The sequence below is a fragment of the Orbicella faveolata genome, unplaced genomic scaffold (assembly GCF_042242905.1).
Source record: "Orbicella faveolata isolate gen_17 unplaced genomic scaffold, um_ofav_v1 contig_20, whole genome shotgun sequence".
In the NCBI taxonomy this organism is placed as follows: domain Eukaryota; kingdom Metazoa; phylum Cnidaria; class Anthozoa; order Scleractinia; family Merulinidae; genus Orbicella; species Orbicella faveolata.
In genome coordinates, this window is record NW_028301548.1 from 21,491 (window position 1) to 31,941 (window position 10,451).

The 10,451-nt window shown below is 44.7% G+C and overlaps 19 non-coding genes and 1 pseudogene across 19 annotated transcripts; all 20 read right to left on the reverse strand.

Annotated features, from left to right (window-relative positions):
* Positions 1-268: 268 nt before the first annotated feature.
* Positions 269-387, reverse strand: LOC149111519 (5S ribosomal RNA). Its single transcript, XR_016207632.1, has one exon. It is a non-coding gene; the product is annotated as a 5S ribosomal RNA (ribosomal RNA).
* Positions 388-772: 385 nt separating this feature from the next.
* Positions 773-891, reverse strand: LOC149111520 (5S ribosomal RNA). Its single transcript, XR_016207633.1, has one exon. It is a non-coding gene; the product is annotated as a 5S ribosomal RNA (ribosomal RNA).
* A 385-nt stretch (positions 892-1,276) lies between these two features.
* On the reverse strand, positions 1,277-1,395 carry LOC149111521 (5S ribosomal RNA). Its single transcript, XR_016207634.1, has one exon. It is a non-coding gene; the product is annotated as a 5S ribosomal RNA (ribosomal RNA).
* A 385-nt stretch (positions 1,396-1,780) lies between these two features.
* Positions 1,781-1,899, reverse strand: LOC149111522 (5S ribosomal RNA). The gene has a single exon (XR_016207636.1). It is a non-coding gene; the product is annotated as a 5S ribosomal RNA (ribosomal RNA).
* A 385-nt stretch (positions 1,900-2,284) lies between these two features.
* Positions 2,285-2,403, reverse strand: LOC149111523 (5S ribosomal RNA). The gene has a single exon (XR_016207637.1). It is a non-coding gene; the product is annotated as a 5S ribosomal RNA (ribosomal RNA).
* A 385-nt stretch (positions 2,404-2,788) lies between these two features.
* LOC149111524 (5S ribosomal RNA) lies at positions 2,789-2,907 on the reverse strand. The gene has a single exon (XR_016207638.1). It is a non-coding gene; the product is annotated as a 5S ribosomal RNA (ribosomal RNA).
* Positions 2,908-3,292: 385 nt separating this feature from the next.
* Positions 3,293-3,411, reverse strand: LOC149111525 (5S ribosomal RNA). Its single transcript, XR_016207639.1, has one exon. It is a non-coding gene; the product is annotated as a 5S ribosomal RNA (ribosomal RNA).
* A 385-nt stretch (positions 3,412-3,796) lies between these two features.
* On the reverse strand, positions 3,797-3,915 carry LOC149111526 (5S ribosomal RNA). The gene has a single exon (XR_016207641.1). It is a non-coding gene; the product is annotated as a 5S ribosomal RNA (ribosomal RNA).
* Positions 3,916-4,300: 385 nt separating this feature from the next.
* Positions 4,301-4,419, reverse strand: LOC149111527 (5S ribosomal RNA). The gene has a single exon (XR_016207642.1). It is a non-coding gene; the product is annotated as a 5S ribosomal RNA (ribosomal RNA).
* Positions 4,420-4,804: 385 nt separating this feature from the next.
* On the reverse strand, positions 4,805-4,923 carry LOC149111528 (5S ribosomal RNA). The gene has a single exon (XR_016207643.1). It is a non-coding gene; the product is annotated as a 5S ribosomal RNA (ribosomal RNA).
* Positions 4,924-5,308: 385 nt separating this feature from the next.
* LOC149111529 (5S ribosomal RNA) lies at positions 5,309-5,427 on the reverse strand. Its single transcript, XR_016207644.1, has one exon. It is a non-coding gene; the product is annotated as a 5S ribosomal RNA (ribosomal RNA).
* Positions 5,428-5,812: 385 nt separating this feature from the next.
* On the reverse strand, positions 5,813-5,931 carry LOC149111530 (5S ribosomal RNA). The gene has a single exon (XR_016207645.1). It is a non-coding gene; the product is annotated as a 5S ribosomal RNA (ribosomal RNA).
* Positions 5,932-6,316: 385 nt separating this feature from the next.
* LOC149111531 (5S ribosomal RNA) lies at positions 6,317-6,435 on the reverse strand. Its single transcript, XR_016207584.1, has one exon. It is a non-coding gene; the product is annotated as a 5S ribosomal RNA (ribosomal RNA).
* Positions 6,436-6,820: 385 nt separating this feature from the next.
* On the reverse strand, positions 6,821-6,939 carry LOC149111532 (5S ribosomal RNA). Its single transcript, XR_016207585.1, has one exon. It is a non-coding gene; the product is annotated as a 5S ribosomal RNA (ribosomal RNA).
* A 385-nt stretch (positions 6,940-7,324) lies between these two features.
* Positions 7,325-7,443, reverse strand: LOC149111533 (5S ribosomal RNA). The gene has a single exon (XR_016207586.1). It is a non-coding gene; the product is annotated as a 5S ribosomal RNA (ribosomal RNA).
* Positions 7,444-7,828: 385 nt separating this feature from the next.
* LOC149111534 (5S ribosomal RNA) lies at positions 7,829-7,947 on the reverse strand. Its single transcript, XR_016207587.1, has one exon. It is a non-coding gene; the product is annotated as a 5S ribosomal RNA (ribosomal RNA).
* Positions 7,948-8,332: 385 nt separating this feature from the next.
* On the reverse strand, positions 8,333-8,451 carry LOC149111535 (5S ribosomal RNA). Its single transcript, XR_016207588.1, has one exon. It is a non-coding gene; the product is annotated as a 5S ribosomal RNA (ribosomal RNA).
* Positions 8,452-8,836: 385 nt separating this feature from the next.
* On the reverse strand, positions 8,837-8,955 carry LOC149111536 (5S ribosomal RNA). Its single transcript, XR_016207590.1, has one exon. It is a non-coding gene; the product is annotated as a 5S ribosomal RNA (ribosomal RNA).
* Positions 8,956-9,340: 385 nt separating this feature from the next.
* LOC149111537 (5S ribosomal RNA) lies at positions 9,341-9,459 on the reverse strand. Its single transcript, XR_016207592.1, has one exon. It is a non-coding gene; the product is annotated as a 5S ribosomal RNA (ribosomal RNA).
* Positions 9,460-9,844: 385 nt separating this feature from the next.
* LOC149111538 (5S ribosomal RNA) lies at positions 9,845-9,962 on the reverse strand (annotated as a pseudogene).
* Between the last annotated feature and the right edge of the window lie 489 nt (positions 9,963-10,451).

Genomic DNA, 10,451 nt, shown 5'->3' on the forward strand with positions numbered 1-10,451 from the left:
GAGATTCCAAAGCCAGCTAAGACTTCAAATCACAAAAGGGCGATTCTCCAATGGTCAGTCATCAAAGCCACATTCAAGAGATTGCCTCCAGTGTGCTGCTCAGTGTTGCAGTGCTGTAATCAAACAAGAAAATCTTCTAATATGCTGTCAACTTGCTGGAAAAATAATTCCAAAAAAAAAAAGACAACATTTTGAAAACAGAGGGATCAATGATGTGGAGGCGTATGGAAATCTTCTCTGAAGAGTCCAGTCCCAAAATGGCTCCAAAAGTCTACAACACGGCGTATTCCCAGGTGGTCACCCAGCCAGGTACTGACGCCGCCCAACAGGACTTGACTTCGGTGATCGGACGAGAACCGGTACGTTCCCTGTGGTGTGGTCGTAGACGAAAGAAACAACTCAAACCTTGCCCAATTGCTTGGACTCTCTTTTAAGTCTCTTAGAAGGAAGGCCTTTAATTGCTGTTGTCATGAATTTCCAATTACGTCTCGGCTACTTAACCCAGAGATTCCAAAGCCAGCTAAGACTTCAAATCACAAAAGGGCGATTCTCCAATGGTCAGTCATCAAAGCCACATTCAAGAGATTGCCTCCAGTGTGCTGCTCAGTGTTGCAGTGCTGTAATCAAACAAGAAAATCTTCTAATATGCTGTCAACTTGCTGGAAAAATAATTCCAAAAAAAAAAAGACAACATTTTGAAAACAGAGGGATCAATGATGTGGAGGCGTATGGAAATCTTCTCTGAAGAGTCCAGTCCCAAAATGGCTCCAAAAGTCTACAACACGGCGTATTCCCAGGTGGTCACCCAGCCAGGTACTGACGCCGCCCAACAGGACTTGACTTCGGTGATCGGACGAGAACCGGTACGTTCCCTGTGGTGTGGTCGTAGACGAAAGAAACAACTCAAACCTTGCCCAATTGCTTGGACTCTCTTTTAAGTCTCTTAGAAGGAAGGCCTTTAATTGCTGTTGTCATGAATTTCCAATTACGTCTCGGCTACTTAACCCAGAGATTCCAAAGCCAGCTAAGACTTCAAATCACAAAAGGGCGATTCTCCAATGGTCAGTCATCAAAGCCACATTCAAGAGATTGCCTCCAGTGTGCTGCTCAGTGTTGCAGTGCTGTAATCAAACAAGAAAATCTTCTAATATGCTGTCAACTTGCTGGAAAAATAATTCCAAAAAAAAAAAGACAACATTTTGAAAACAGAGGGATCAATGATGTGGAGGCGTATGGAAATCTTCTCTGAAGAGTCCAGTCCCAAAATGGCTCCAAAAGTCTACAACACGGCGTATTCCCAGGTGGTCACCCAGCCAGGTACTGACGCCGCCCAACAGGACTTGACTTCGGTGATCGGACGAGAACCGGTACGTTCCCTGTGGTGTGGTCGTAGACGAAAGAAACAACTCAAACCTTGCCCAATTGCTTGGACTCTCTTTTAAGTCTCTTAGAAGGAAGGCCTTTAATTGCTGTTGTCATGAATTTCCAATTACGTCTCGGCTACTTAACCCAGAGATTCCAAAGCCAGCTAAGACTTCAAATCACAAAAGGGCGATTCTCCAATGGTCAGTCATCAAAGCCACATTCAAGAGATTGCCTCCAGTGTGCTGCTCAGTGTTGCAGTGCTGTAATCAAACAAGAAAATCTTCTAATATGCTGTCAACTTGCTGGAAAAATAATTCCAAAAAAAAAAAGACAACATTTTGAAAACAGAGGGATCAATGATGTGGAGGCGTATGGAAATCTTCTCTGAAGAGTCCAGTCCCAAAATGGCTCCAAAAGTCTACAACACGGCGTATTCCCAGGTGGTCACCCAGCCAGGTACTGACGCCGCCCAACAGGACTTGACTTCGGTGATCGGACGAGAACCGGTACGTTCCCTGTGGTGTGGTCGTAGACGAAAGAAACAACTCAAACCTTGCCCAATTGCTTGGACTCTCTTTTAAGTCTCTTAGAAGGAAGGCCTTTAATTGCTGTTGTCATGAATTTCCAATTACGTCTCGGCTACTTAACCCAGAGATTCCAAAGCCAGCTAAGACTTCAAATCACAAAAGGGCGATTCTCCAATGGTCAGTCATCAAAGCCACATTCAAGAGATTGCCTCCAGTGTGCTGCTCAGTGTTGCAGTGCTGTAATCAAACAAGAAAATCTTCTAATATGCTGTCAACTTGCTGGAAAAATAATTCCAAAAAAAAAAAGACAACATTTTGAAAACAGAGGGATCAATGATGTGGAGGCGTATGGAAATCTTCTCTGAAGAGTCCAGTCCCAAAATGGCTCCAAAAGTCTACAACACGGCGTATTCCCAGGTGGTCACCCAGCCAGGTACTGACGCCGCCCAACAGGACTTGACTTCGGTGATCGGACGAGAACCGGTACGTTCCCTGTGGTGTGGTCGTAGACGAAAGAAACAACTCAAACCTTGCCCAATTGCTTGGACTCTCTTTTAAGTCTCTTAGAAGGAAGGCCTTTAATTGCTGTTGTCATGAATTTCCAATTACGTCTCGGCTACTTAACCCAGAGATTCCAAAGCCAGCTAAGACTTCAAATCACAAAAGGGCGATTCTCCAATGGTCAGTCATCAAAGCCACATTCAAGAGATTGCCTCCAGTGTGCTGCTCAGTGTTGCAGTGCTGTAATCAAACAAGAAAATCTTCTAATATGCTGTCAACTTGCTGGAAAAATAATTCCAAAAAAAAAAAGACAACATTTTGAAAACAGAGGGATCAATGATGTGGAGGCGTATGGAAATCTTCTCTGAAGAGTCCAGTCCCAAAATGGCTCCAAAAGTCTACAACACGGCGTATTCCCAGGTGGTCACCCAGCCAGGTACTGACGCCGCCCAACAGGACTTGACTTCGGTGATCGGACGAGAACCGGTACGTTCCCTGTGGTGTGGTCGTAGACGAAAGAAACAACTCAAACCTTGCCCAATTGCTTGGACTCTCTTTTAAGTCTCTTAGAAGGAAGGCCTTTAATTGCTGTTGTCATGAATTTCCAATTACGTCTCGGCTACTTAACCCAGAGATTCCAAAGCCAGCTAAGACTTCAAATCACAAAAGGGCGATTCTCCAATGGTCAGTCATCAAAGCCACATTCAAGAGATTGCCTCCAGTGTGCTGCTCAGTGTTGCAGTGCTGTAATCAAACAAGAAAATCTTCTAATATGCTGTCAACTTGCTGGAAAAATAATTCCAAAAAAAAAAAGACAACATTTTGAAAACAGAGGGATCAATGATGTGGAGGCGTATGGAAATCTTCTCTGAAGAGTCCAGTCCCAAAATGGCTCCAAAAGTCTACAACACGGCGTATTCCCAGGTGGTCACCCAGCCAGGTACTGACGCCGCCCAACAGGACTTGACTTCGGTGATCGGACGAGAACCGGTACGTTCCCTGTGGTGTGGTCGTAGACGAAAGAAACAACTCAAACCTTGCCCAATTGCTTGGACTCTCTTTTAAGTCTCTTAGAAGGAAGGCCTTTAATTGCTGTTGTCATGAATTTCCAATTACGTCTCGGCTACTTAACCCAGAGATTCCAAAGCCAGCTAAGACTTCAAATCACAAAAGGGCGATTCTCCAATGGTCAGTCATCAAAGCCACATTCAAGAGATTGCCTCCAGTGTGCTGCTCAGTGTTGCAGTGCTGTAATCAAACAAGAAAATCTTCTAATATGCTGTCAACTTGCTGGAAAAATAATTCCAAAAAAAAAAAGACAACATTTTGAAAACAGAGGGATCAATGATGTGGAGGCGTATGGAAATCTTCTCTGAAGAGTCCAGTCCCAAAATGGCTCCAAAAGTCTACAACACGGCGTATTCCCAGGTGGTCACCCAGCCAGGTACTGACGCCGCCCAACAGGACTTGACTTCGGTGATCGGACGAGAACCGGTACGTTCCCTGTGGTGTGGTCGTAGACGAAAGAAACAACTCAAACCTTGCCCAATTGCTTGGACTCTCTTTTAAGTCTCTTAGAAGGAAGGCCTTTAATTGCTGTTGTCATGAATTTCCAATTACGTCTCGGCTACTTAACCCAGAGATTCCAAAGCCAGCTAAGACTTCAAATCACAAAAGGGCGATTCTCCAATGGTCAGTCATCAAAGCCACATTCAAGAGATTGCCTCCAGTGTGCTGCTCAGTGTTGCAGTGCTGTAATCAAACAAGAAAATCTTCTAATATGCTGTCAACTTGCTGGAAAAATAATTCCAAAAAAAAAAAGACAACATTTTGAAAACAGAGGGATCAATGATGTGGAGGCGTATGGAAATCTTCTCTGAAGAGTCCAGTCCCAAAATGGCTCCAAAAGTCTACAACACGGCGTATTCCCAGGTGGTCACCCAGCCAGGTACTGACGCCGCCCAACAGGACTTGACTTCGGTGATCGGACGAGAACCGGTACGTTCCCTGTGGTGTGGTCGTAGACGAAAGAAACAACTCAAACCTTGCCCAATTGCTTGGACTCTCTTTTAAGTCTCTTAGAAGGAAGGCCTTTAATTGCTGTTGTCATGAATTTCCAATTACGTCTCGGCTACTTAACCCAGAGATTCCAAAGCCAGCTAAGACTTCAAATCACAAAAGGGCGATTCTCCAATGGTCAGTCATCAAAGCCACATTCAAGAGATTGCCTCCAGTGTGCTGCTCAGTGTTGCAGTGCTGTAATCAAACAAGAAAATCTTCTAATATGCTGTCAACTTGCTGGAAAAATAATTCCAAAAAAAAAAAGACAACATTTTGAAAACAGAGGGATCAATGATGTGGAGGCGTATGGAAATCTTCTCTGAAGAGTCCAGTCCCAAAATGGCTCCAAAAGTCTACAACACGGCGTATTCCCAGGTGGTCACCCAGCCAGGTACTGACGCCGCCCAACAGGACTTGACTTCGGTGATCGGACGAGAACCGGTACGTTCCCTGTGGTGTGGTCGTAGACGAAAGAAACAACTCAAACCTTGCCCAATTGCTTGGACTCTCTTTTAAGTCTCTTAGAAGGAAGGCCTTTAATTGCTGTTGTCATGAATTTCCAATTACGTCTCGGCTACTTAACCCAGAGATTCCAAAGCCAGCTAAGACTTCAAATCACAAAAGGGCGATTCTCCAATGGTCAGTCATCAAAGCCACATTCAAGAGATTGCCTCCAGTGTGCTGCTCAGTGTTGCAGTGCTGTAATCAAACAAGAAAATCTTCTAATATGCTGTCAACTTGCTGGAAAAATAATTCCAAAAAAAAAAAGACAACATTTTGAAAACAGAGGGATCAATGATGTGGAGGCGTATGGAAATCTTCTCTGAAGAGTCCAGTCCCAAAATGGCTCCAAAAGTCTACAACACGGCGTATTCCCAGGTGGTCACCCAGCCAGGTACTGACGCCGCCCAACAGGACTTGACTTCGGTGATCGGACGAGAACCGGTACGTTCCCTGTGGTGTGGTCGTAGACGAAAGAAACAACTCAAACCTTGCCCAATTGCTTGGACTCTCTTTTAAGTCTCTTAGAAGGAAGGCCTTTAATTGCTGTTGTCATGAATTTCCAATTACGTCTCGGCTACTTAACCCAGAGATTCCAAAGCCAGCTAAGACTTCAAATCACAAAAGGGCGATTCTCCAATGGTCAGTCATCAAAGCCACATTCAAGAGATTGCCTCCAGTGTGCTGCTCAGTGTTGCAGTGCTGTAATCAAACAAGAAAATCTTCTAATATGCTGTCAACTTGCTGGAAAAATAATTCCAAAAAAAAAAAGACAACATTTTGAAAACAGAGGGATCAATGATGTGGAGGCGTATGGAAATCTTCTCTGAAGAGTCCAGTCCCAAAATGGCTCCAAAAGTCTACAACACGGCGTATTCCCAGGTGGTCACCCAGCCAGGTACTGACGCCGCCCAACAGGACTTGACTTCGGTGATCGGACGAGAACCGGTACGTTCCCTGTGGTGTGGTCGTAGACGAAAGAAACAACTCAAACCTTGCCCAATTGCTTGGACTCTCTTTTAAGTCTCTTAGAAGGAAGGCCTTTAATTGCTGTTGTCATGAATTTCCAATTACGTCTCGGCTACTTAACCCAGAGATTCCAAAGCCAGCTAAGACTTCAAATCACAAAAGGGCGATTCTCCAATGGTCAGTCATCAAAGCCACATTCAAGAGATTGCCTCCAGTGTGCTGCTCAGTGTTGCAGTGCTGTAATCAAACAAGAAAATCTTCTAATATGCTGTCAACTTGCTGGAAAAATAATTCCAAAAAAAAAAAGACAACATTTTGAAAACAGAGGGATCAATGATGTGGAGGCGTATGGAAATCTTCTCTGAAGAGTCCAGTCCCAAAATGGCTCCAAAAGTCTACAACACGGCGTATTCCCAGGTGGTCACCCAGCCAGGTACTGACGCCGCCCAACAGGACTTGACTTCGGTGATCGGACGAGAACCGGTACGTTCCCTGTGGTGTGGTCGTAGACGAAAGAAACAACTCAAACCTTGCCCAATTGCTTGGACTCTCTTTTAAGTCTCTTAGAAGGAAGGCCTTTAATTGCTGTTGTCATGAATTTCCAATTACGTCTCGGCTACTTAACCCAGAGATTCCAAAGCCAGCTAAGACTTCAAATCACAAAAGGGCGATTCTCCAATGGTCAGTCATCAAAGCCACATTCAAGAGATTGCCTCCAGTGTGCTGCTCAGTGTTGCAGTGCTGTAATCAAACAAGAAAATCTTCTAATATGCTGTCAACTTGCTGGAAAAATAATTCCAAAAAAAAAAAGACAACATTTTGAAAACAGAGGGATCAATGATGTGGAGGCGTATGGAAATCTTCTCTGAAGAGTCCAGTCCCAAAATGGCTCCAAAAGTCTACAACACGGCGTATTCCCAGGTGGTCACCCAGCCAGGTACTGACGCCGCCCAACAGGACTTGACTTCGGTGATCGGACGAGAACCGGTACGTTCCCTGTGGTGTGGTCGTAGACGAAAGAAACAACTCAAACCTTGCCCAATTGCTTGGACTCTCTTTTAAGTCTCTTAGAAGGAAGGCCTTTAATTGCTGTTGTCATGAATTTCCAATTACGTCTCGGCTACTTAACCCAGAGATTCCAAAGCCAGCTAAGACTTCAAATCACAAAAGGGCGATTCTCCAATGGTCAGTCATCAAAGCCACATTCAAGAGATTGCCTCCAGTGTGCTGCTCAGTGTTGCAGTGCTGTAATCAAACAAGAAAATCTTCTAATATGCTGTCAACTTGCTGGAAAAATAATTCCAAAAAAAAAAAGACAACATTTTGAAAACAGAGGGATCAATGATGTGGAGGCGTATGGAAATCTTCTCTGAAGAGTCCAGTCCCAAAATGGCTCCAAAAGTCTACAACACGGCGTATTCCCAGGTGGTCACCCAGCCAGGTACTGACGCCGCCCAACAGGACTTGACTTCGGTGATCGGACGAGAACCGGTACGTTCCCTGTGGTGTGGTCGTAGACGAAAGAAACAACTCAAACCTTGCCCAATTGCTTGGACTCTCTTTTAAGTCTCTTAGAAGGAAGGCCTTTAATTGCTGTTGTCATGAATTTCCAATTACGTCTCGGCTACTTAACCCAGAGATTCCAAAGCCAGCTAAGACTTCAAATCACAAAAGGGCGATTCTCCAATGGTCAGTCATCAAAGCCACATTCAAGAGATTGCCTCCAGTGTGCTGCTCAGTGTTGCAGTGCTGTAATCAAACAAGAAAATCTTCTAATATGCTGTCAACTTGCTGGAAAAATAATTCCAAAAAAAAAAAGACAACATTTTGAAAACAGAGGGATCAATGATGTGGAGGCGTATGGAAATCTTCTCTGAAGAGTCCAGTCCCAAAATGGCTCCAAAAGTCTACAACACGGCGTATTCCCAGGTGGTCACCCAGCCAGGTACTGACGCCGCCCAACAGGACTTGACTTCGGTGATCGGACGAGAACCGGTACGTTCCCTGTGGTGTGGTCGTAGACGAAAGAAACAACTCAAACCTTGCCCAATTGCTTGGACTCTCTTTTAAGTCTCTTAGAAGGAAGGCCTTTAATTGCTGTTGTCATGAATTTCCAATTACGTCTCGGCTACTTAACCCAGAGATTCCAAAGCCAGCTAAGACTTCAAATCACAAAAGGGCGATTCTCCAATGGTCAGTCATCAAAGCCACATTCAAGAGATTGCCTCCAGTGTGCTGCTCAGTGTTGCAGTGCTGTAATCAAACAAGAAAATCTTCTAATATGCTGTCAACTTGCTGGAAAAATAATTCCAAAAAAAAAAAGACAACATTTTGAAAACAGAGGGATCAATGATGTGGAGGCGTATGGAAATCTTCTCTGAAGAGTCCAGTCCCAAAATGGCTCCAAAAGTCTACAACACGGCGTATTCCCAGGTGGTCACCCAGCCAGGTACTGACGCCGCCCAACAGGACTTGACTTCGGTGATCGGACGAGAACCGGTACGTTCCCTGTGGTGTGGTCGTAGACGAAAGAAACAACTCAAACCTTGCCCAATTGCTTGGACTCTCTTTTAAGTCTCTTAGAAGGAAGGCCTTTAATTGCTGTTGTCATGAATTTCCAATTACGTCTCGGCTACTTAACCCAGAGATTCCAAAGCCAGCTAAGACTTCAAATCACAAAAGGGCGATTCTCCAATGGTCAGTCATCAAAGCCACATTCAAGAGATTGCCTCCAGTGTGCTGCTCAGTGTTGCAGTGCTGTAATCAAACAAGAAAATCTTCTAATATGCTGTCAACTTGCTGGAAAAATAATTCCAAAAAAAAAAAGACAACATTTTGAAAACAGAGGGATCAATGATGTGGAGGCGTATGGAAATCTTCTCTGAAGAGTCCAGTCCCAAAATGGCTCCAAAAGTCTACAACACGGCGTATTCCCAGGTGGTCACCCAGCCAGGTACTGACGCCGCCCAACAGGACTTGACTTCGGTGATCGGACGAGAACCGGTACGTTCCCTGTGGTGTGGTCGTAGACGAAAGAAACAACTCAAACCTTGCCCAATTGCTTGGACTCTCTTTTAAGTCTCTTAGAAGGAAGGCCTTTAATTGCTGTTGTCATGAATTTCCAATTACGTCTCGGCTACTTAACCCAGAGATTCCAAAGCCAGCTAAGACTTCAAATCACAAAAGGGCGATTCTCCAATGGTCAGTCATCAAAGCCACATTCAAGAGATTGCCTCCAGTGTGCTGCTCAGTGTTGCAGTGCTGTAATCAAACAAGAAAATCTTCTAATATGCTGTCAACTTGCTGGAAAAATAATTCCAAAAAAAAAAAGACAACATTTTGAAAACAGAGGGATCAATGATGTGGAGGCGTATGGAAATCTTCTCTGAAGAGTCCAGTCCCAAAATGGCTCCAAAAGTCTACAACACGGCGTATTCCCAGGTGGTCACCCAGCCAGGTACTGACGCCGCCCAACAGGACTTGACTTCGGTGATCGGACGAGAACCGGTACGTTCCCTGTGGTGTGGTCGTAGACGAAAGAAACAACTCAAACCTTGCCCAATTGCTTGGACTCTCTTTTAAGTCTCTTAGAAGGAAGGCCTTTAATTGCTGTTGTCATGAATTTCCAATTACGTCTCGGCTACTTAACCCAGAGATTCCAAAGCCAGCTAAGACTTCAAATCACAAAAGGGCGATTCTCCAATGGTCAGTCATCAAAGCCACATTCAAGAGATTGCCTCCAGTGTGCTGCTCAGTGTTGCAGTGCTGTAATCAAACAAGAAAATCTTCTAATATGCTGTCAACTTGCTGGAAAAATAATTCCAAAAAAAAAAAGACAACATTTTGAAAACAGAGGGATCAATGATGTGGAGGCGTATGGAAATCTTCTCTGAAGAGTCCAGTCCCAAAATGGCTCCAAAAGTCTACAACACGGCGTATTCCCAGGTGGTCACCCAGCCAGGTACTGACGCCGCCCAACAGGACTTGACTTCGGTGATCGGACGAGAACCGGTACGTTCCCTGGGTGTGGTCGTAGACGAAAGAAACAACTCAAACCTTGCCCAATTGCTTGGACTCTCTTTTAAGTCTCTTAGAAGGAAGGCCTTTAATTGCTGTTGTCATGAATTTCCAATTACGTCTCGGCTACTTAACCCAGAGATTCCAAAGCCAGCTAAGACTTCAAATCACAAAAGGGCGATTCTCCAATGGTCAGTCATCAAAGCCACATTCAAGAGATTGCCTCCAGTGTGCTGCTCAGTGTTGCAGTGCTGTAATCAAACAAGAAAATCTTCTAATATGCTGTCAACTTGCTGGAAAAATAATTCCAAAAAAAAAAAGACAACATTTTGAAAACAGAGGGATCAATGATGTGGAGGCGTATGGAAATCTTCTCTGAAGAGTCCAGTCCCAAAATGGCTCCAAAAGTCTACAACACGGCGTATTCCCAGGTGGTCACCCAGCCAGGTACTGACGCCGCCCAACAGGACTTGACTTCGGTGATCGGACGAGAACCGGTACGTTCCCTGT